At 37.9% G+C, this 25,699-nt stretch overlaps 1 long non-coding RNA gene across 1 annotated transcript; it reads right to left on the bottom strand.

The window, feature by feature from the left end:
- Positions 1-248: 248 nt before the first annotated feature.
- On the bottom strand, positions 249-23,999 carry LOC115900046. Its single transcript, XR_004059731.1, has 4 exons — positions 23,908-23,999; positions 7,790-7,866; positions 6,969-7,001; positions 249-471 (listed from the first exon to the last, which is right to left on the bottom strand). It is a non-coding gene; the product is annotated as an uncharacterized LOC115900046 (long non-coding RNA).
- Between the last annotated feature and the right edge of the window lie 1,700 nt (positions 24,000-25,699).

Raw genomic sequence — 25,699 nt, 5'->3', positions numbered from 1 at the left:
CAGTGGCGGGATCTCGGCTCACTGCAAGCTCCGCCTCCCGGGTTCACACCATTCTCCTGCCTCAGCCTCCCGAGTAGCTGGGACTACAGGCGCCCACCACCTCACCCGGCTAGTTTTTTGTATTTTTTAGTGGAGACGAGGTTTCACCGTGTTAGCCAGGATGGTCTCGATCTCCTGACCTCATGATCCGCCCGTCTCGGCCTCCCAAAGTACACCTTTCTTTATAATTGTAGTACCAGTTGTAGGTGAGTGCTGTCAAAATCAAAAGTCTTCACACTTACTTCTTTCAGGTGAAGAGGACTCCATGACTGATGCGGGCTTTTGGAAGAGGCAGAATGGGGGTGACGATAGTATTGATGGAGCGTTGGCATTGGACTAAGGAAGAAACAACTGGACAAATGTGGAGACTTTTGGAAAAAGTCTGTGTTGGTGCAGTCACTAATGGAGTTACTGAGTCCCGAATTCACTGAACTGAAAGAAAACAAGCATCAGCTGGTCGTACGTTCTTCATTTAGTCAGCTTTTCTTTTTCTATCATTTCTACAACAGAATAAGCCTCAGTGCAAACCTTGCAAACATCTACCAAGATTCCCTTTATTTGCTAGCAGTGTATTTTTTAAAGAAAGAGGTGGGGCCAGCGCAGTGGCTCACGCCTGTAATCCTACCACTTTGGGGCAGATTGCCTGAGCTCAGGAGTTTGAGACCAGCCCGGACAACATGGCAAAACCCCATCTCTACTAAAAATGTAAAAATAAAAATAGTCAGGCGTGGTGGCACACGCCTATAGTCCCAACTACTCAGGAGGCTGAGGCATGAGAATCACTTGAAGCCAGGAGGCAGAGGTTGCAGTGAGCTGAGATTGAGCCACTCACTGCACTCCAGCCTGGGTGAGGGAGAGAGACTCTACCTCCGAAAAAAAAAAAAGTGGTGGCCATATTTGTATCACAGGAACATCCATCTTCAACTTTTAAATAAAAACTTAATGAAATCCGAGATACAAAATAAAAGTAAAAGTACTTAATATTTAATTTTAAATATGTTGGTCCAGAAAAAAAAAGTTACCTTATTTTTTTCTCAACTAGTGGCAATACTATATAACCTACTGCATTTCTCTTGTCACCTTGTCCATCAAGAACCTGATAGCTAAGTACTACAATTAGTCACGGTAAACAAGATTAGGCATTTCTTTAGCCTAATTGTTTTATCTTCCTTTTTATTATTCTTATTTTGATAGTTCTGCTGCAATGTCATTTTTTCATATTCCTGTGTTTGTGGTAAGCCACCTCAATGGAGTGCAAAGAAGCAGAAGTGAACACAACTTATTAAAAGCATATAATATTCCATATACTTTACATAATATTTACAACAACCCTATGAGGTTTGTATTATTTCCATTTTACAGATGAGAAAACAAATTCAGACAGGTTTAGTGAATTTGCAAAGCAAATAAAAGTTAATTATCTGTGAATCCACAGCTGGAATTTTAACTCAAATGTTCTCAATGCCAAGCCCATATCCTTTTTGCTGTAGCACAACACCATTTTTCCTTCCACAGAAACTGCAGTTACTCTATGAGAGCTGATGAAGGATGTTTTACTTGGTTGTGATTATAATATAATTACAGTACAGACACACACACACACACACACACACACACACACACACACCTAGTCTCATTTGCATGAAAAAAGACAAGGCAGTAAAAATTTTAAAATATTCACATGACTAGGTTCTAAGCCCCTTCTTGACTCCTGCTATGGTGACATTTTTTTTCACCCTCAAATCAACCAAGGAAAGTTGCACAAATAAATAAACAGCTCCAAAGGACCATCCAAAGCAAGAGAGAAAGTGAGGCCTGTCCCCATTTATAATCTCTGAAACCAGAGCTGGAAGACTGGGGGGCCAGATCAGCTCAGAGGTTTCCCCAACATTCTGGTATATGAGAAGACTGAAATATTTTAAAAGTATCTCTACACTGCTGTGGCTTTACCCAAAAAGAAGAAAAAATTGAAAATTTATCTCTACCGCTATACTGCCAAAGATAAGTATGATCATTAAAATTTGTGAGAGAGCAGTTAGAACGGGTGGATGTGTAATATTAAACTGTTAATAGATAAATCTTAAATGTTTTGAGTGGGGTAAGGTACTCATGAAATATAAATTTTCTGCAAGTGGAACTTCTCTAGATTTCTGACTATTATGATCTCCTTCTAGGGACAGAAAAGAAAAGCACATTCACATAGCTCCAATTATCCTTCACATTACTGGAAAGATACTGTAAGGTAGATATTAGAGCAACTTGTTAATTGTGATAATGATACAATCAAAACAAATGCTATTAAACACGAAACATTATCAGCTATTGTCATTAGAGAGCACAATTTAAATAATCCATAAAAGTTTTTTTAAATAATAAAGCTGTTCTTATAGGATTTAGAGCTTCATTTGCTCCTTTTCCCTCCTGGCTGGTAAATTCATCTAGCTATTATTTATTTATTAAAGAGCTTTAATCAAGGGAACTGCTCTATTGTCACATTTTATTAAAGTTGGTCCTGAGCTGAGCACAACAGGAGGTCATAATGGTACTACGCAGCTCCCCCACAATTAGACACTAAAGTAAAATCACTCCATCACTGATTCAATTGATTTTTATAATTAAATAGTCTTTACTTAAAATAGTAAAACGGACACAAAAACATGTTCTGCCTTGTTCAGCATCAGCAGGTCCCTATTTGCATCCTGAGTTTTTCCTCCAGTTATGCTTACACATGTCTTTAGAATTTGTTATTTGCTTTGCCTATATCCAAAGCAGTTATATATTTTAAGGTACTCTATAAGTTCTATAAGGCTCAATTATTCTTTTTTTTTTTTTTTTTTTGAAACAGAGTTTCACTCTTGTCATCCAGGCTGGAGTGCAATGGCATAATCTTGGCTCACTGCAAGATCTGCCTCCTGGGTTCAAGCAATTCTCCTGCCTCAGTCTCCTGAGTAGCTGGGATTACAGGCACCCGCCACCACACCCGGCTAATTTTCTTTTTTTTTTTTTTTTTCTTTGTACTTTTAGTAGAGATGGGATTTCACCATGTTGGCCGGGCTTGTTTCTAACTCCCAACCTCAGGTGATCCGCCCTCCTCAGCCTCCCAAAGTGCTGAGATTATAGGCATGAGCCACCGCGTCTGGCCTCAATTAACCATTTTTGTTGACTCCTCTGAAAAGTGGGTCGAGACTGTCACTTCATTTGCAAATGGAGAAGAGGGCACACTAAGCATAAGTGAATTATCAAGGTCAGATCCCAAGAATAATTTCAAGTACTATCTTAAACTTTTAAGATATTCATCTTAACATTTGTCTTTAAATTTTAAGTGCTGTCAAAGTGTTTAAAAGAAAGAACTGTGTAAAAGGAAGCCATTTCATTATTCTTTTAATGAACATGGTTAGCATGATGTCTCAGAACCAAGAAGTTGAAGATGGCCAAAATGCATAAAAATTTAACAAGTTATAGGATTAATAGTCAAATCAAGCTTTAGGATTAGTTTAGGATTAATAATCAACCAAATACCAAGATCAGAACTAAAATACAGTTTGCACCACATGGCCATAGTTTGGTTGAGGAGTCACAGACTGGCATGACTTTCATATGTACTACTCATTAAGTAGCTTTGCAACTCACCCTACGAGTATATTTCATGTAACTCACATGGTTCCATCAGTGTTGTCAGCTTTGACAACACACAACAAGAGTTTGTTTTTTGAAATTATTCTCACTGCCAGAAATAATTTTAAAAATAGTATACAGTAAGGACCTTACAGAAACAATGAAAATTATGACTCATCCAGCTAGATGTGGATTCCACATTTCAGTGTGCCCCTAATTACACACCTTAGAGGAGCCTGATTGATGATATCCCATAAGGAAAATACCCTCTTAATTGATTCGTCACCCAACCAACCCCAATCCGCTGTTCGCAATGACAGCCACAGAAGGCTGTGTGAGTTATTGACTAGGATTATTAAATTACTCTAATCCAGATACTTTTCAGTTCTTTACAGTAGATTAAAATAAGCTCACACAAGTTGACAAGAACAAGACCAGAAAAAGAATGAAGGTCACATAAGAAAAAGCAACTAAAAGTTTTTATGTCATTCATTCATCTCACAAGTATTTATAGAGTATCTATTTTGTACTAGGTGTAGACTAGGTGCCTCACATACCATGGAGAGAGTAAACAGGCATGACCTTTGTGCTGGTTAGCGTTACCATCTGAATGACAGAGAAATATTTTTTAATTCTACTTACCTGCTTTTGAAAGCAACACCAGAGAACAATATAAAATGAAGGCAAATTTCAGTCCTCTTCTTTCCCCTTTCTTGCTAGTCATCAGACACTGAGGCTCTGAATCTAGTTAGTGTGAGCTTGAACTCATTATTTAATTTCTGTGTGCCCGTGTCTTCATTAGTAAAATGGGGGAAATAATGGTACCCATGTTAAAAAAATTATTGCAAAGATTAAATGAGTTAATCAATGTAAAATGCAATGTAGAACCATGTAGGTCCTACAGTAGGAAAACAAATGTTAGCATTTGCTATTGTAATAAAATTTTTATTACAATTTACCTGACTTGCCACCTTAAGTGGTTAAAGTAAAAATCTTCAGAGGTAGTGACAATGTTGATGTAAATAAAGAGCATGGAATTCACTATATTAAGGGTCAGGTTGTTTTGTCCAGGATTGGGCGTGTCTGCTCCGGATAACTGGTGGTACAGAACAACCAAGGTTAGGATTGAGGATATTTGTCCAGGGAGTTCAGAAGTCCTTTCAGGGAGAAGTAACTCATCATTAAAAGAGCAAGGCTATGAATCCAGGATGAGGACAGCAAGGTGAGGCTGAGTATTGAAAATATCACTCAGATTGATGTTTAGCCTAGTCCTTGTGCTCTTGCTCCAGGCCTAGAATGGAGCATCACCAAAGAAAGAATGCAAAGTAAGTTTTCTTCCTCCCAACTGAATCTCCATAAGAAGTTTAAGGTATCAGCAATGGCAATGTCAGAATCCCTGTGAGACTTGAGTGAGCACTAGGGACAGTAGGCGGGCAGTCCACAGATTTGGCTGGTCCAGCTGCCAGTTTTGGTTCTAGCACCCATAGCTTTCCCACAACAAGCCAGAGCTGCACAGGACACCAATAACAGGTACCACAGGATGATCAATTTACAAAGGTCATATGAAACATCCTTGTTAGGAAATTCAACACATTTGGGTGAAGAAACTGAGAATTTTTAGATTTTCTGCAAAATGGGCATTAGCTTATCCAGAGAAATACTGATTTGCATCTGTTATTTTGACACTGTTGTTAACTCTCAATTTGTGCTATTTAGGGTATTCTAGTTCTGCTACTCTAAAAAGTACTTTAGAATATTTTAATGGGGAAACATTTTTTAGATGTGTTGTTAAAGTGTTTTAATCCTACCCGTAGTTCGGAAGCAGCAGTATTTTTCTTATTTTCAACAGAGAATAAACCCGACCTGACTTCCTTTCCTGGGAAGTAAAAAGTGTTCAGTATCATTTTTATAGAAGATTAGGTTTACTGTCATAAGCAGTCGTTGCATCCTGCAATGATTTTTGGCGCACTCATACTACTTTTAATTTGAGTTGAAGTTTACTAACTATAAGCAGGAGACAGACTTCATCCCTGAGCAAAAGATCACTAGTTCTAGATTAGGGAAAGTTTGAAAGTTCATATCAGACAGCCTCAGATCAATGCCTAACTTTTGGTTTCCTGCTACACTGAATAATTTTTAGGTAAGTGAATTTTTAGCAAATGTACTAAAAAATGGTTCCCAGTGAGTGCTGTTCTTCAAAAATGAATTCATATATTTGAGAACTAGCAACTTACTCCAATGAAGGTTGCTGTTACTCAAAACTTGATTAGAATTCTTTCTGGAAATTTTTTCAGAGCTACTTTACAAACTGTATGAAATACCAGATCTATCAGTATAAATTATATGGTCCCATCTATTCTGATCCTCAATTTAATATCAGGTTTGGTTCAGATTTCCTTCTGTCCTCTTCAGAAGTACCAAACCCAACAAAGCAAAAATAACCTCTGCTGAAGTTTTTCAGAAGGAAATTCTTTAAAGGTTATATCTCATGAGAGTTGCAACAGTATCTTGAAAAATAATACCGTAGTTACAATATGTTTATAATCTCATAAGCTGTAAGAGGCAAGATTCTTATTTGTATACAATTAAAAATGTGCATTGTATAATACATGTAATTTGCATACTTCCACCCGAAACATGAGTTTCAGCAAGGCTGAAACAAAAAAAAAAAAATGTATTTTGGAGTTGGTCATTTTGAAAATTAAGTAGCAAGCAGTTACCTAATACCAGTTCTTCATAAATTGTTTTCTATGATTAAGTTTTATTTGTGGGTATTTTCTGATTTAAAAAAAAGGTTAAATCAGCACCATTCCACTGCATCTAAGCTCATCTCTGCATTTCCCCAGGACTTCAGGTTTGCTATGCTGTATTTTACTAGTGTGTGGTGCATACATGGTGGTCTGTGTATGGATGGAATCGTTATATCCCGGAGAGCTTGAGTTAGTTTTATGTTTGAAAATTTTTGTTTACTTTCAAAAACCTTGACACAAATTGACCCAAGTAGGCTAAAAAGCTGACTGTGGAAGTTATATTTTCTCAACATATTAGATCAACAACTGAATCACTCTTAAAGGTAAAATGATTTCCTCAAATCCTGGAATACAATGTATGTACTGACCTGTGTCAGTCAGGAAATTCAGAATGCCAGATGTCTGACGAAAGGCGCATTTTCTTAAAAAGAGACCCCATTCCTATATAATGCAGGCAGGGAATAATAGCACGAGCATCTGGCACAGTCTGGCACAGTCTGTAGATCAGTTTACTTGGCCCAGAGATCTGATGCATAATAGCATTATCGCAAATCCCAGACTCACCAGCTTTTGCCCATGAATGTTCGTGGATTCTGGCTGCACAAACAAAAACAAAAGCAGAGGATGGCCATGTCAGGACCAGTCGACTATTGACATACAGAAGATGTATGAATGCAGCCTCTTGATGATCAAGACGGAAGCAAGCATTGGAAGACTACCAAAAGTAAACAGCTTTCCTTGTCCCTGCAGGCACACGTGCAAAATAAATCATTCCTGAGATGGTGATCAATGTTTTATACTTTTCTACTTCTCCTTCCAATTAAATTAAATTAACGTACATCTAGTTACTTATGAGACTGAGTTCTTATGGCCTTCTCGAAGGCTAGTTTACTATTTATGAATGTGGTTTGCTGTTGTGCTTTTTATATCTCTTTAATGGCCTTGATAATGGTGAAGACATTCAATGTTATTGTGCTTCCTCCATTTAGTGGGTTTTATCTTAGACTCCCCTGGGTTGGGGTGAATTGTGATCTACCAAATAGACCCATTCTTTGTGCCCCCCACTCTGTTTTATTCCAATGTCTAGTAGGTGCATAATTGCTACTCTTTTTGACACAGCAGCCCCATGTGAACTGTGATGTTTGTGGGCTGACGTTTTGATCTGGAGTGAAATTTATGAGATTTAGTGCCTTGTTGTTGGATATTCTTCCTCACACCTTTATGTAGCTTCCTATGCTGCCATTTTACCTATTTGATACTCGTATTGATGGATAAATCACTTCTGTTGAATACTTAACCAGGACTGGATCCCGTTTGCATATTTCTAACGTGAACTGGTGTTGTGTAGGTGTCCTAAATGTTAATGAGCTGTCAGCGACACTTACTTCTCGGCTCTCTGTTTAGAATGTTCGAGGTCCGGATGACGTGAAAACCGTGGGAGGGGAGTCAATGTCCAGCACCCCTGAAAAGATATGAAGGATCTGTTCAAGATCGTTAATCTCTCTAAGTCTCAATTTCCTCACCTGCAAAATATTTTATTAATGGCTTATTTTGTTAATTTTATTAATAGCTTATTTTTAATATTTATATTGATATGTAATATTTGTACACATTTGTAGGGTACATGGACTATATTGATATATGTATAAAATGTGTAATGATCAAATCAGAGTAATTGAGATGTCCTTTATCTCAAACATTTATCTTTTTGTTGGGAACATCGCGATTCTTCTAGCTATTTTGAAACATATAATAATAAACAATATATTGTTAATTGTAATTCTCACCCATACTATCAAATACTGGAAGTTATTCCTTCTAGCTGACTGTATTTTTGTACCCATAAACCAAGCTTTCTTCATCCTCTCCTCGCCCTTCCCCTGCCCTGCTTCTGATAACCACCGTTCTAATCCTCACTTCCATGAGATGCAGTTTTTTAGCTCCCACCTATGAGTGAGAACATGCAATCATTGGCCGGGCGCGGTGGCTCAAGCCTGTAATCCCAGCACTTTGGGAGGCCGAGGCGGGCGGATCACGAGGTCAGGAGATCGAGACCATCCTGGCTAACACGGTGAAACCCCGTCTCTACTAAAAAAATACAAAAAACTAGCCGGGCGTGGTGGCGGGTGCCTGTAGTCCCAGCTACTCGGAGGCTGAGGCAGGAGAATGGCGTGAACCCGGGAGGCGGAGCTTGCTGTGAGCCGAGATTGCGCCACTGCTCTCCAGCCTGGGCTACACAGCAAGACTCCGTCTCAAAAAAAAAAAAAAAAAAAAAAAAAAAAAGAACATGCAATCATTGTCTTTCTGTGCTTGGCTTATTTCACTTAATATAATGACCTCCAGTTTCATCCACGTTGCTGCAAATGACACGATTTCATTCCTTTTCACAACTGAATTGTAGTCCATTGTGTATACATATCACATTTTCATTATTCATTTTTCCGATGACGGACACTCAGGTTGCTTCTGTATCTTGACTACTGTAAATAGTGTTGCAGTAAACAGGAGTGCACATATCTCTTTGATATGTTGCTTTTCTTTCTTTTCATATATACTCAGCAATAAGACTGCTGGATTATATGGTAGTTCTATTCGTACATTTCTGAGGACCCTCCATACTGTTTTTTGCGGTGGTTGTACAACTTTACATTCCCACCAGCAGTGTATGATCATTCCCCTTTCTGCATATTCTTAACAACATTTTCTTGTCTTTCTGGTAACAGTCATATAAAGTACTTAAAGTAATTGACCGTCTCATAGTGTGGTCATAGAAATGAAACAAGTTGATAGAGCTAAAACACCTAATGCCTGTTAAACACTTAAAAAATGCTGGCCACCATTAAATATTTTTAATTTTACAACTATTGATATAACAATGTTGACAAACTCTATACAATTAATTTTAGAATTACTAATACATTGATTTATTAGCAAACCTTATAACTTTTATTCTTTATCTGGTTATATATATATGATATATGAATTTATTATATGATTCCTTAACAGTCACCTAGCTCAAATAATGCATAAATATGATCGCATATTCTTGAATGTACTTTTAGAAGATTGTTGGTGATAGGTATAATGTGGAAGAGAATAGAAATAGTTCAGATTAAATGTAGGTCACAGATATGTCTAAGTGTTATCAACACATTAATCCCACAAATTATCAGTTTTTTAAAAGACCAACCATAGCTTAGAACCCATTATAGTGACAATACAGACACAGGCATTGTCTAGAAGGGATCAAGTTTCTAATTTCAGAATATGTTTACTTCTGTAACTTCTTAAATACCATTATATCTTCAGGTATGAAATTTCACTTCTGTGTCACTTTAAGAAATACTAGTATATTTTCAGATATTGGATTTCAATGATATTAGGTTTTATAGGTTCTCTTCTTTTTAAAATCTCCCTAATGTTGAGATTTATATATAATATAAATATTAATATGTTAATAAATATAAATATTATAAACAAATTATGTAAACATAATTATCAAATAACTATATAGTATAATGATAATATAATAAAGTGATATAAGGTAAGTAAAATAATAATGGTATAATTTTGGTTAATCAGAACATATCCTAGATTTTTTCAGTCTAATAAATGCATCCCAGGTAATTTCCATGAATTTACTTTTTAAAATTACAAGAAATAATATCCCTCATACAAAAAAGGGAGTCAGTAGATTGGTATTCCAATTCCCTCTGCTGCATATTCTCAGGGTTTTCTGAACAGTAGATTGTGGTATCTTTCTGGAAAGGGGGACAGCTTTCCTCCAACCTAGGCAGCAACTTAGGCAGCTAAGAAAGATAAGACCGTGGGTTTGGATTTGAAGAATATCAGCTTAGTAACTAAACAGCCTGAGACGATGCTCAGGAAGACAGACAGCTCTTCTATTTCATATGACTTCATTATCTGAATTAAATTTCATTCCAGGAAGAGTACAAGACTTTGTCCACCCAGCAATTGAGCATCTTCGGTGAAAGACTGTAGCTGCTGATACTTAGGCACTGGACATTTTCAGAGGTGGGGGCTCTGGGAGCACATACCTGCTGGATTAAAAAGAGGTGGGTGACACAATAGTGGCAGGGAAGGCAAAGTGGCCTTTCTTGATAATTCTAGTCTTTGATAACTTTCATAAAAAGAGAAGTTTGTCTCTGCCTCATAATACATTCAAATTGCTATGAAATAGGATCAGTGTTTCAGCATATGAACTAAGATGTATATTCTCATGTCTAGGGCCTAAGTGCCACGTTAGTCTTTACTCTCAGTAAGACAGTCAAGTGAGAAATGGTGATGATGAAACCTGACACAAAACCCACAGAACTGGGCAGGCACAGGAAGAAGCTTTAAGGGGTAACAGAGTCTGGAAAACAAACCCAGACTGGCAATAGGCATCAGCGAGGGCTGCTGGATGTTAGAAGTTGGTTTCCATTCCCTATAAGGAAGCAAGGCTCCCAGGTTATAAATAATCTCTGGAGAAAATACAGGATTTCAGTGCAAAACATGAAATGACGATAGGTCCAAAAGCCCATACTATGAATTGAGGCACATAGAATGATGCTGAACTCAGGAAATTAGATGCAATAGACCTATCCTATTCTCTATTAGCGGAAACTGTAAGGTAAAAGCAATGTGAGAGCTCCAGTGATCAGAGGAAGCACAGTATGTTCCAGATGGGTTTTGCAGTAAGAGTGGCTCAGTGATGCTATCCTCAGTCAGAACAGCAAGGAGGATGGCCCACTGTGAATATTCAGCCAAACTGGGGTGTACAGACTGGAGCTCCTTAAATTTCCTATTAAATCAAATTTCCTGTCAAAACATGCATTTATCAAGGAACCAAAATATGGCTTATCTGGGAAATAAGGCATGATATCAAGGAACTGAGCAGTCTGAGACATGCTGAGGTAAACAGTTACTCTGAAATGGCAAGATCCTGTAAGTGGTGAGATCTACAAGTTCATCTGTGGAGGAGCTGGGCCAGGAAGAGGCATGGAGATCGAGATGTGAGTCAGTGTAGATGGAGTGATTGAACTGACTCAACTGTTTAGAGGACACTGTGTGCAGATTCAGTGGGGAATATGCCATATTGGCTGAAAATACTGGATAGGACAATGTCTTGGTTTAAGTTGGGAAAATAAAACCCAAAGGAAATTGAGTACTTGAAAAAGAAAGAGAGCTTCAGATCACTGATATGAGTATGTGAGTATATAACATGTGCATAAATACGTTCCCAGAGTTTTGTGTAAGAGCTGTGAATTGAGTATTATTGTTGCTTCCCTTATAGGAACATCTTACTAACTGCCCAAAGATTGCTTCTGTCTGGATACACTAGGGCTATCACCTCCCCATCATACAGTGAACATGGCGGTTTACCAGCTTCTCAAGATTTCCTTAGCATGACATTGTATGTCTGTGTGTGTGTGTGTGTGTGTGTGTGTAAAGCTACAGAGAAGCAAAGAAAGTCTGAGTGAATTAGAATGCCATTATATGTAGCATTTTATCTTCCACAATTTTTGACAATATATAAATCCTATTTATAGAAGCAAGCTTGTATATTAATGATTGCATGTCAATATTAATGATTAGAGCAACAAAACAATGCCTGTGGGTGGAGACTGAGAGACTGAAATGAAATCAAAGCGGGCACCATGGAAACATTTCAGAAGGAAGAGAGCTTCATTATGGTATTTCACTGAAGTGCTTATCTTATTTGGCACTTCTAATTAATGCACTAAGAGAGAAGGGTAATTTCTTTTATTCAGATTGCTGAATCCTTGTAAACAACAATGCCATGTTAACCATTATTTTAAAAGATGGAAAAACATTCAAAATTCAGAGCTTTTGTTTCCTAACTTAAATGTACCGCTTTGCCTAATGGCTTTATCTACTTTGATACTTATTTTTGACATCTTATATCCTTCATCAGAAATCCAAAATTTTTAAATGTGTTTCTTAGCCACTCGTATGTCCTCTTTTGAGAAGTGTCTGTTCAATCGTACTCCAAACCCCAGCATCACACACTCTACCTTTGTAACAAACTTGCACATACACCTCTGGAATCTAAAATAAAAGAATATCATTATTCTAAATGTTATTAATGTGTTATCAACACATTAAGATCAGGAAATTACTTCAAGTTCATGCGCTTATAGAGCCCATTCTTTAGAACATACAGGGTGTCATTAAAAGTGTTTTTTTTAACAACAGATTTGTGCAAATATAACAAAAAGAGATCAAGTAAAGTTTAGAAAGAATGGTAAAATGTAAAAGGAGATGGGGCCGGGTGTTGTGGCTCGTGGCTGTAATCCCAGCACTTTGGGAGGCTGAGGTGGGCAGATGATTTGAAATTAGGAGTTCAAGACCAGCCTGGTCAACATGGTGAAACCTCGTCTCTACTAAAAACACAAAAATTAGCCGGGCGTGGTGGTGCATGCCTGTGGTAGCAGCTACTCAAGAGGCGGAGGCAGGAGCATCGCTTGAACTTGGGAGGCAGAGGTACAATGAGCAGAGATTGTGCCACTACACTCCAGCCTGGGTGATAGAGCAAGACTCTGCCTCAAAAAAAAAAAAAAAAAAAAAAAAAAAAAGTGAAGGGAGATGGGAAAATTAATGAGTGAGGTGATGTCATACAGGAAGCTATTATAAACTTTTAATTTAAAATACATAAATATGCATTTAGTCAGAGTGCAATCTGGAATGAGAAGAGAATGTTAGGAAATAAACAGGAGCCAATATTATACATTTATTTTAGAGAAATTTTTAAATAAATACTAAAATACTGCAGTGGAATTACACACCAGATAGGAATCCCTAAATTTCCTGGTATTGGAGGCAAAGTCTCTTCTAACACTTCAAAGAGAAGAATAAAAATGAAAATACACTAGAAAAAGTGGAGTTTAATTTATACTAAAGTATAAGGACAATGAAAACGTGAGCAGAGAATAAAGGAACAATTACAGGACAGCCCTACTAAGAAATAGGCAAATTGAAACTGCATATGAAGGCAAATTTCACCCATCTTATAACTTGGCCCTGGGCAGGACTAGATGATCTGGAGCTCAGGGATTTTGAGGCACATATTGCAGTAAGGGTAGGCACATTTCGGAATAATTGCATTTCTTCAATGCAAATGCGTAGTGCCGTTTCTGTCCACATATTTATTATTCATTGTCACTTAACCATGAACAAGTGTAAGATCCCTTTCTGGCATGAAAATATATTTGCTTACTTTGTTTTTCAGTCAATACTTCTCATTCAAGTTTGTAATAAGAATTCGAGCTTGAGTAATTACTGGGCTAGAACTTGTAGAAATATAGAACTTGAATACGTAGCAATCATATTTTTGTAAGTGATTTCAGCATTAAGAGAAATGTATCATGGTTTCTCAAAACAAGATACCTTACAGTTGCCCCACGGCATGAACATGAAGATAAATTAGGTTGAACTGAGTAATTAGTTGAAAAATAAGAATGCAAGTAAATATGGAATATATGACTTATACAAGTCTTAATCTTGTTTTCCAAGGTGCATGGTAACTGTTTCTCTTGTTGGAATAATTGGCCAAGGAATTTGTTCGCTAGTAGATTTTGTTAGAATGATAAAGTAGTTGTAATTACATGAAATTTTATAATAGTCCTCATTTTGTTGGCATATATAAGTAACAAAAAGGGAGCCTCTATTTATTTAGGTTACCCTGAATAATTCTTTCTCTTGAACCGCTTTGCTGCAGAAGTTTGCATGGAATTAGCTAGGTTGCTGTACCCTCTACAGGAAGCCTCTGAGAGATTGCACAATAAAAAGCATGTGTGAGATTCAGTCTGATTTCTGAGTACAAGCATACTGAATCCGGCCTAGCTGTGTACAGACTGAATTCCAATAGACAATCTCTTGGAAGGCATTAAAGATTCTTAGCTCTCTGCTGAGCATGGGTTCTGCATCTCCTTAGGATATTAAGAAACTCTGTTATCCAAGCTCATTGATTTTATTTTTTTTCATTTAAGACATGCTTCTTGATTGAAAAGAAGAAATTAGGTTTGGCCACCAAAGAAGAATGAGGTGAAGAGTGGCCTTCAGTTGATCTAAGTCTCCACTCAGATGAAATGTTCCACTCTCCCTGAAGAGGTGGGAGGCAGTATAGTTGGTGAATAGACGTGGACAACAGGACAATCCTAATGGCAATGTCAGCTTGGGTCAAGTCTTCTGACATAAGGGGTATTTGAAAAAAAATAATAATATTATTTGTGAAACTGGACAACTTACTTTATATCTTTAATCCTCAGCTTTCTTATCTGGAAAATGGGAATAATGATGGAGCTATTATGAGGCTTAGAAAGATTGTAATCAATGGTAGGTATACATGTAGCAACCTGCACAGATACACTACAAATAGTAGTAAAAAGGAAAAAAAAATGTAAAATGTTTCTATGCAATAAAAAGTATGAATTCAAAAACAATATTATTAATAAAATGTAAAACTAGTGGTACAGAGAATTGAAAAAGTCTGAAAATGAAGTTTTTCATATTAAATTAAATTTTCTTTATTTCTGACCTCAAGCCCAGATTCACAAGGATACATTAGGTTGGAAGATACATGGTAGTGAAAAACTGAGTGGCGTAAACACATGTGAAAGAGCCAAGGACAAAACTTAGGATGATGTATTATTTGTCTGTTTCTCCGACTGCAATAATGGAGGTCAATTAATTAAATACTCAACACATATTTAATAAATAGTCACTGTGCATTCGGCAGTGCAAATTACCACTCTAGTGCCTGCTTTAATCATAACTCACACTTTATTGAGAGGAAAATAAAACTCTTTTTTTGTTGGCTTTGAATGAATTTATATACTGATACGTGCAGAAAAAAATGAAATCGGAAATTGTATTCTTTCTTCAGCCCACATCCAATGGGATTTAGCATATGTGTTGTCTCTGATTTAAAAGTCCACATTACACAGTGTGCCTTAATTACCATATGGTTAGTGGAAAGTGTGCATCTATGGTGCAGTAATCTATTCAATATAGAAAAATCTATTTATGACTCAAGAATAAACCTAACATTAGACTTCAGTGTGTTTTTTTTTTAGCTTTGCTATAACAACACTTAATCTGGAAAAGAAAATTAAAATTCAAAAAATTATCTCGCTGAATTATAAATTAGAAAAATTGATGTGCAATTATCTGTGACATGCACATCACATATGAATTGTGTGGCTTATGAAAAAGGACTAAAGTTGTCTACTTGGCTTACTTTAGCTATTGATCAATCAAATAGGTTCATTTCAGGAGAGATTTTCCTATAATACTAGTTAGGAACAATGCAAATCTGCCTGCTACGTGGTCACTAAGATTTTAAATAGAAGAAAAGTCATCTATAGCATGACATAATGGTTCTCAAAATGCAAAAGTTGAACCTAATTTCTAAAAATATTCTAAAGTTGAAGCAAAATTAAAGAACATGATATGTTATTAAAGAAAAACAAAAATTAACCATTGGTCATTTGAAGGTATGTTTCCAGTGGAACATCATTAATAGAAAGGATTGATCAAAGGCCGGTTAGAAGAGACATTGTCTCTTTTGTAGACTTAGAGCATCTTCGGGTTAGTTAAAAAGCAATGAAGAGATAAAAAGAAGAATATCACAAATGACTCCATGATGAATACTTAAATGCACATGTCACCCTTTCTTAAGCTTCCTATTTTCCGACATTTCAACCAGGTTTCTTCAATTAGAATAAAGTTTTGTGCTGAGACAATTAATAGAAAATTAGAACCGCAAACATATTTTTTTTTTATTATAAATGTCTGGAAAAAAATTAAGGACAAAGTAGAATTTTCTTGACCATTCTAAGGAGTAATTAGTTTACATTAAACTTGGACCCAGGCTAAATCTAGAGAAATTTAATAAAGTAGACAAATAAGCCATATATTCCACTTGGATATCTTCCATAACTCCTACAAGTCTTTAATAAAATCTCATGTTCACCACAAGACCACTGGTGAACTTTCAATTAAATACTATAACCTGCCCCCTCTGTGGCACCCCAATCTCCTTACCTGATGTTCTACATTTTCTTTCTTCCACAGTATTTGAGAATTGAGGCCATCTGATTCCATATCCTTAATTATTAGGACTGAGATACAGGAGGTGCAAGTATCAATATAACGCAGGACATTTTTGCCCCAGAAGATAATGCTACAATCCAATAAAATACATCAATCTTTGCTTCAGAAATACTCATTGATTCATACAGTTTACTCACCTAAGCAATCAGCTCTCCTAGCAAGCAATCAATTGTTCACACTTATCAAGCAAGCGTTTACTTTGCAAGACTTTCTCTACCAATCAGATAATGTCACAAAATCTGGCCAATCCTAATCAACTACCCATTTTGAAACATAAATCTTAAGCCACTTGATCTCAGGCTACAAACATCAGAAACACTCTTCAGCAATCTGCTAGCCTTTTATCGATTTCTTTTGGCTGTGGATTTTTTTTTTTTTTTTTTCAAAATTTGTTGAATATGGGGGATCATGGGAGATGGGAAGCAGGATAGATTGCAGCTCCAGACAGAGCAGCACGCAGAGGCTTGCATTGTGAATTTTAGCTCCAGATCAACTGCAAGAACAAACCAGCAATCCCGAGAGGACCTACAGACTCTCTGAAGGAAGCAGACTGCTCCTACAGGACCTGGGAAACACCCCAAATACTGTGAGTGCCCCGGCTGTGGAAGTGGGAAAGGGAAGTTGAAAGGCTGTTTGCAGGGGAAGTTTCTGACTTTACCTGGAGCTGAGTCAAGTTAGAGAGCTGGGATGAGTGAAATACAGGGGTAGAGGAAGTAGCAGAAAGGCCCTAGGAGCTCCCTGGGTCCCCAAGCAGCCCATTCCTGCCTGGCACCAAAGGGATCCATCAGGAGGGTGGCCAGAGGAGCCTGGGGTAAAACTCCACAGGGAAAAGGAATTCCTGAGCTGAACTTTGTAACAATTTGAATAGGGTGAGAAGCCTCCTGGTCAGAACTTGAGAGAGGGCATGAATCTGGCTTGCAGACTTCAAAGGCAGGGGAAGAATTAAAACCCTTTTCTTTAGCAGCTGGGAGGTGGAAAGCCTCGGGCAAGTTTTCAAGCTCATCTCACCCACCACCTGGAAACAGACTCAGGGCTGTTGCAGGGGGCACCGTGGGAGTGAGACGGGCCCTTCAGTTTGTGTGGGAGCTAGGTGAGGCCTGTGACTGCCCTTCAGTTTGTGTGGGAGCTAGGTGAGGCCTGTGACTGCCGGTTTTCCTCCACTTCTCTGACAACCTGCATGACTCAGCAGAGGCAGCCATAATCTTCCTAGGTACACAACTTTAGTGACCTGAGAATCTCACCCCCTCCCCACAGCAGCCACAGCAAGACCCGCCCACAAAGAGTCTGAGCTCAGACACACCTAGCCCCATCCCCACCTGATGGTCCTTCCCTTCCCACCCTGGCGGTGGAAAACAAAGGGCATATAATCTTGGGAGTTTGTAGGGCCCCACCCACTACCAGTCCCTCTCCATACTACTACAGATGATGCTTTCTGGAAAGTGCCACTTCCTGGCAGGAGGACAACTAGCAGAAAAATAGAGCTTTAAAACACCAAAGCTAAGGACCCTCACAGAGTCCACAGAGTCCATTGCACCCTCGCCACCTACACCAGATCAGGCACTGGTATCCATGACTGAGAGACCCATCGATGGTTCACATCACAGGACTCTATACAGACAACCCCAGTACCAGCCCAGAGCTGGGTAGACTTGCTAGGTGGCTAGACCCAGAAGAAAGACAACAATCACTGCAGTTCAGCTCATAGGAAGTCACATCCACAGGAAAAGGGAACACCCCATGGGGCAAAAAAATCTGAACAATAGCCTTCTGCCCTTGACCTTCCCTCTGACAGAGCCTACCCAAGTTAGAAGGAACCAGAAAACCAACCCTGGTAATATGACAAAACAAGGCTTGTCAGCAGCTCCCAAAAAATCACACTAGTTCACCAGCAATGGATCAAAACCAAGAAGAAATCCCTGATTTACCTGAAAAAGAATTCAGGAGGTTAGTTATTAAGCTAATCAGGGATGGACCACAGAAAGGCAAAGCCCAATACAAGGAAATCCAAAAAATGATACAAGAAGTGAAAGGAGAAATATTCAAGGAAATAGATAACTTAAAGGAAAAATGGCTGGGTGCAGTGGCTCACAACTGTAATCTCAGCATTTGGGAGGCCAAGGCAGCTGGATCATCTGAGGTCAGGAGTATGAGACCAGCTTGGGCAATATGGCAAAACCCTGTCTCTACTAAAAATACAAAAATTAGCCAGGTGTGGTGGTGGGCACCTGTAATCCCAGCTACTTGAGAGGCTGAGGTATGAGAATTGCTTGAACCTGGGAGGCAGAGCCTGCAGCAAGCCATGATCACGCCCCTGCACTCCAGCCTGGGCGATAAAGCGAGACTCCATGTCAAAAAAAAAAAAAAAAAAAAAAAAAAAAAAAACCCTTTTGGATACAGCTAAGGCTGTGCTAAGAGGAAAGTTCATAGCCCCAAACGCCTACATCAAAAAGTCTGAAAGAGCATAAACAGACAATCTAAGGTCATGCCTCAACAAACCAGAGAAACTAGAACAAACCAAACCCAAACCCAGCAGAAGAAAAGAAGTAACCAACATCAGAGCAGAACTAGATGAAATTGAAACAAAAAAATACAAAAGATAAATGAAACGAAAAGCTGGTTCTTTGAAAAGATAAATAAAATTGATAGACCATTAGCCCATTAGCAAGATTAACCAAGAAAAGAAGAGAGAAAATCCAAATAATCTTACTAAGAAATGAAACAGGAGATATTACAACAGACACCACTGAAATACAAAAGATCATTTAAGGCTACTAGGAACATCTTTATGCACATAAACTTGAAAACCTAGAAGAGATGGATAAATTCCTGGAAAAATACAACCCTTCTAGCTTAAATTAGGAAGAATTAGATACCCTGAACAGACCCAATAACAAGCAGTGAAATTGAAATTTTAAAATTACCAACAAAAAAATGTCTAGGACCAGACAGATTCACAAAAGGATTCTACCAGACATTCAAAGAATTGGTACCAATCCTTTGACAGTATTCCACAAGACAGAGAAAAAAGGAACCCTCCCTAATTCATCCTATGAAACCAGCATCATCCTAATACTAAAATCAAGAAAGGACACAACCAAAAAAGAAAACTGCAGACCAATGTCCTTGATGAACACAGATGCTAAAATCCTTAACAAAATAACAGCTAACTGAATCCAACAACATATCCAAAAGATAATCCACCATGATCAAGTGGGCTTCATACCAGGGATTCAGCGATGATTTAACATACACAAGTTAATAAATGTGATACACCATATAAACAGAAACAAAAATCACATGATCATCTCAATAGATGCAGAAAAAACATTTGATGAAGTTTAACATCCCTTTATGATTAAAATCCTCAGCAAAATCGGCATACAAAGGATATACCTTAATGCTTAATGTAATGAAAGCCATCTATGACGAACCCACAGCCAACATAATACTGAAAGTTGAAAACATTCCTCCGGAGAACAGGAACAAGACAAGGATGCCCACTATCACCACTCCTCTTCAACATATCGCTGGAAGTCCAGGCCAGGGCAATCAGAAATAAAGAGCGTCCAAACTGGTAAAGAGAAAGTCAAACTGTCCCTGTTTGCTGACAATATGATCGTTCACCTTGAAAACTCTAAGGACTATTCCAGAAAGCTCCTGGAACTGATAGAAGAATTCAGCAAAGTTTCTGGATATAAGATTAATGTACACAAATCAGTAGCTCTTCTATACACCAACAGCCACCAAGCTGAGAATCAAATCAATAATTCACCCCCTTTTACAATAGCTGAACAACAAAAAAGTAAAAAACTTAGGAATATACTTAACAAAGGAGTGAAAGACCTCTACAAGGAAAACTAGAAAACACTGCTGAAAGAAATCATAGACGAAACAAATGGGAACATATCCCATGCTCACGGATGGGTAGTATCAGTATTGTGAAAACGACCATACTCCCAAAAGCAATCTACTAATTCAATGCAATCCCCATCAAGATACCACCATCATTCTTCACAAAGTTAGAAAAAAAAAATTCTAAAATTCATATGAAACCAAAAATGAGTACACATGGCCAAAGCAACACTAAGCAAAAAGAACAAATCTGGAGGCATCACACTACCTGATTTCAGACTATACTATAAGGCCATAGTCACCAAAACAGCCTAATACTGGTATAAAAGTAGGCACATAGACCAATGGAACAAAATAGAGAACCCAGAAATAAACCCAACTACTTACAGCCAACTGATCTTCGACAAAGCAAACAAAAACATAAAGTGGGGAAAGAACACCCTTTTCAACAAATGGTGCAGGGATAATTGGCAAGCCACATGTAGGAGAATGAAATTGGATCCTCATCTCTCACCTTATACACAAATCAACTCAAGATGGATTAAGTACTGAAACCTAAGACTTGAAACTATAAAAACTCTAGAAGATAACATTGGAAAAGCCTTTCTAGACGTTGACTTAGGCAAGGATTTCATGACCAAGAACCCAAAAGCAAATGTAATAAAAACAAAGATAAATAGCTGGGATCTAATTAAACTAAAGAGCTTTTGCATGGCAAAAGGAACAGTCAGCAGAGTAAACACACAACCCCAGAGTGCGAGAAAGTCTTCACAATCTGTACATCTGGCAAAAGACTAACATCCAGAATGTACAATGAACTCAAACAAATCAGGAAAAAAAAAAAAAAAAATCAAAAAGTGGGCAATGGACATGAATAGACAATTCTCAAAAGAGCATATACAAATAGACAACAAACATGAAAAAATGCTCAACATCACTAATGATCAGGGACATGCAAATCAAAACCACAATGTGATACCAACTTACTCCTGCAAGAATGGCCATAATCAAAAAATTAAAAAACACCAGATGTTGGCGTGGATGCTGTGATCAGGGAACACTTCTACACTGCTGGTGGGAATGTAAATGAGTACAGCCACTAAGGAAAACAGTGTGGAGTTTCCTTAAAGAACTAAATGTAGAACCACCATTTGACCCAGCAATCCCACTACTGGGTATCTACCTAGAGGAAAAGAAGTTATTATTCAAAAAAAGATACTTGCAGACACATGTTTATAGCAGCACAATTCATAATTGCAAAATCGTGGAACCAACCCAAATGCCCATCAATCAATGAGGAGAAAAAGACACTATGGTGTGTGTGTGTATATATATATATACACATGAATATATATATACACACATATATATATGAAATGGAATACTACTCAGCAACAAGAAGGAATGAATTAACAGCATTTGCAGTGATCTGGATGAGACTGGAGACTATTATTCCAAGTGAAGTAATTCAGGAATGGAAAACCAAACAGCGTATATTCTCACTGATATGTGGGAGGTAGGCTATGAGAACGCAAAGGCGTAAGAATGATATAATGAACTTCAGGGACCTGGGGGAAAGAGTGGGAGGAGGGTGAGAAATAAAAGACTACAAATGTTGTGCAGTGTATTCTGCTCGGGTGATGGGTGCACCAAAATCTCACAAATCACCACTAAAGAACTTACTCATGTAACCAAATACCACATGTACCCCAATAACTTATGGAAAAATTATAAACTAAAATTTAAAAAGTTATATTGAAATATGATGTGTCTCACTATATTGCTTAGGCTGGTCTCATACTCCCAGCCTCAACAGATCCTCCCACCTCAGCCTCCCAAAGCATCGTATAGAGGTTTGCAACAATCTCTAATATTTCCTTATATTATTGTGGCCTCAGTTATTATGTCTCCTTTTTCATTTCTGATTTTATTTATTTGGAATTTTTTTTCTTAGTCTAGCTAATGGTTTTTCAATTTTGTTTTTCTTTTCAAAAAAAGCAACTTTTTCTTTTCATTGATCTTCTGTAATTTTTGGGCTCAATTTTATCTATTTATGCTCTGATCATTGTTTATTTTCTTCTACTAAATTTGGGTTTGGTTTGCTCTTGCTTTTCTAATTCCTTGAACCTAGTGCATTGTTAGGTTATTTGAAATCCTTCTACTTTTTTGAAAGAAATTTTTATTGCTATACACTTCCCTCTTAGTACTGCTTTTACTGAATCCCATAGATTTGATATGCTGTATTTTCACTTTCCTTTTGACAGTTTGGCTATAATGTACCTAGGAGAGGACCTGTTTGGATTGAATCTATTTGGGGTTTCCTTGAGCTTCCTGGATATACATGTCTCTCTCTTTCCCAATACTTGGGAAGTTTCCAATTATTACTTCATTAAATATGTTTTCTATACCTCTACCCTTCTCTTCTCTTTCTGAAATATCCATAATGCAAGTATTTATTCACTTAATGTTGTCCCGTATATCCTGTAGGCTTTCTTTTTCATGTTTGATATGTCCCTATGTTGTCTTCTGTGCATCTAGTAGAACAGTTGCCTCTTCTAATTTTATGGAGTAGGCTTCATAGAAAAAAACACATTAATTTAACAGGGTTCATAGAAAAAATATATTAACAGGGTCTTCGTATATCAGTTGAGTGGATTGCATTGGCTTTGTTTCTAGGGGAATGCAGTAGTATAGTCTCCATATAGTTTCTCCAGCTATAATCCATACTAGTGACATTCGCAAGTGTCTCAGTGGCCTAGGCTGAGAGAGTTTGCAATGGTGATGTGTGACTTTGCCAGGGATAGACTCCCTAGGATGTTTCTCAGGTCGGGAGTGCATGCATGCATATTGTGGGTCAGCCAACTTGGGGTCTGGCTCACAGGGGCTGGAACTACAGCCTGTTACTCTGGTCAGGGGCATGAGTGGACAGTTACTGGGGTAGCCCATCATGCTGTTTCTCAGGCCCAGGACTTGGACACATGGTTGCTAGATGACCTGGGCTGTGCTTACCAGAGGCAGCCCATGAGGCTGTTTCTCAGGCCCAAGATGTGGGCACCCTGCTGCTTCTCAGGTCTGGGGCATGGCCACAAGGCTTCTTGGTCGACCTGCGTGTGTATCTGATGAGGGTGGCCCCCGAAGATGTTTCCTAGGTCTGGGATGTTAGTGCAAGGCTGCTCAAGTATCCTAGAGGCATGCCTATCAGGAACAGTCCATAGGACTATTTCTCAGACCCAGAACATTGATGCAAGATTACTCAACTTGTCTGAGGGTGTGAGTCTGCCAGGAGTAACCATGAGTCTGTTTCTCAGGTCCTGATTGCAGGTGTACAGCTTCTTAGCTGGCCTAGAGGCTTATCTGCTAGTGGTAAGCCACACAACGCTGTTTCTGAAGTTTTGGGTGTGAGCATGTAGTTTGTTCCACTAGCCTGTGGGCATGTGGCCTGCTCAGTGGCTTGAGGACTTCTCCCCCTTGGGGGATGTTGCGAGTAGTTTGGCTGGCTCAAGGGCAAGTTCACCTTGGGCAGCACTGCCAGACTGTTCCTCCAGCTGGAAGTACAAGTGGTGCCGATTTGTTTTCCCGCTGTGCAGGACCAGTGTCACATTTGATCCAGCAATCCCACTTCTGCGTATGTATCCAGAGGAACCGATGTCAGGATCTGGAAGAGATTAGCACTCTTATGTTCATTGCAGCACCATTCACAATAGCCAAAATGTAGAAGCAATCTAAATGTCCATCTATAAATAAATGGATAAAGAAAAATGTGCTCTTTATATGTATACATGTATATACATATATGAATTTGATCATATGATTCATATTGATATAAATTTTCCTGATGATTAGTGATACATATATACATGTATGTATGATAGTATCCATTTTTTAAAAAGAAGAACATTTTGCAATATATAATAACATGGATAAAACTTGAGGACATTATGCTAGGTAAAACAAGCCAGTCAAAGGCTAAATACTAAATGACTCCACCAGAAGCTGGTGGGAGGGGGAAGTGAGAAGTTGCTGTTCAAGTATAAAGTTTTGGTTATGCAAGAAGAATAAGTTCTAGAGATTTTCTATGCAACATTGTGCCTATAGTTAATACTGTACTGTGCCCTTAAATTTTTTTTAATATTGTAGATTTCATGTTCAGTGTTCTTATCACAAATAAAGAAAATAAAGTATGAATAGATAGATTGCCTACCTACTGCACTGTGCTTCAGGGAGGTGTGCAAAATGGATAACAGCTATTAACCTTGTATTATAAAAGTTACTATCTATTTATAATAAGAGGAATATGGTCAGTGCTTAATAGGCACTTGGTACTATCCTAAACATATCAATATATACCAACTCATTTAATCCAAAAGAATCCTATAAAGAGAATGATATTAAAAACTTTTATTAATATGTACAACATAGGCACTAACCTGTGAGGACAGGTGCTGAACATAATGCTGAAGCAGCATCCTGTGAACCCTCTCCTGGGCAAACAGTCTCTTGCTGAAATACTGTGGTGGGAAAAGCTATTTTGAGGCAGTGAGAAGAACAGGAATCATCAGGGATCTTGAGGCTGCAACTACTTACCAAATAGTATCGAAGAATTTCAGTGTTTTAACAACTTGTGCACAGGTTTATATCCACTGAGTATCACTAATATTACAGATAGTAATATTACTATGCCCATTTCACAGATAAAGAAATGAGGCTCCAGAGAGTCCCAAGCCACACAACCATTAAGTGGAGGAGGTAATATTTGAACTCAGGGAGTCTGACTCCAGATCCTGGGCTCTTAACTACTATGCTATACAGTTTCATATTTACAAAGAAAATAATTAACAACAAACAATAAAATGTTGTTTAGCAACTAAAGCATGTCAGGCACTGTGGAATACAAGATGTAGAAAGATTCAAACATAAATTAAGTAGAATTCCAAAAAAAATAATGGTTCTAGCAAGAAGTACTAAAAGTCAGGGAAGACTTTAACCCAGAGATTGAGATTTTTCTTCAGTGAACTGAAACTGAAAATTTACTGTTTGCACATATTATCTGAATAATTGCTCCAATTTTCCATTATGTTGTATCAGAAGACAGTAGTTTGGAAATAGGAATTTGTTAAATTTCCAGTAATATCCCCAGGGATGCAGCAGAAGTAGTTCCAACTGCACCTTGGCCAAATCTCTTTTCATTTTGGAAGTAGATCATTAACCATGATTGGCGACGATTGCTAAAGACAGCAGGGGAAAACGGAATCAGTCATGCCAGGAATTCTCCTAAATGCACGATAGAGGAAAGCAGAACAGCACTT

The sequence above is a fragment of the Rhinopithecus roxellana genome, chromosome 1 (genome assembly GCF_007565055.1).
Source record: "Rhinopithecus roxellana isolate Shanxi Qingling chromosome 1, ASM756505v1, whole genome shotgun sequence".
Taxonomy (NCBI): domain Eukaryota; kingdom Metazoa; phylum Chordata; class Mammalia; order Primates; family Cercopithecidae; genus Rhinopithecus; species Rhinopithecus roxellana.
This window is presented reverse-complemented; position numbering and strand designations above follow the sequence as displayed.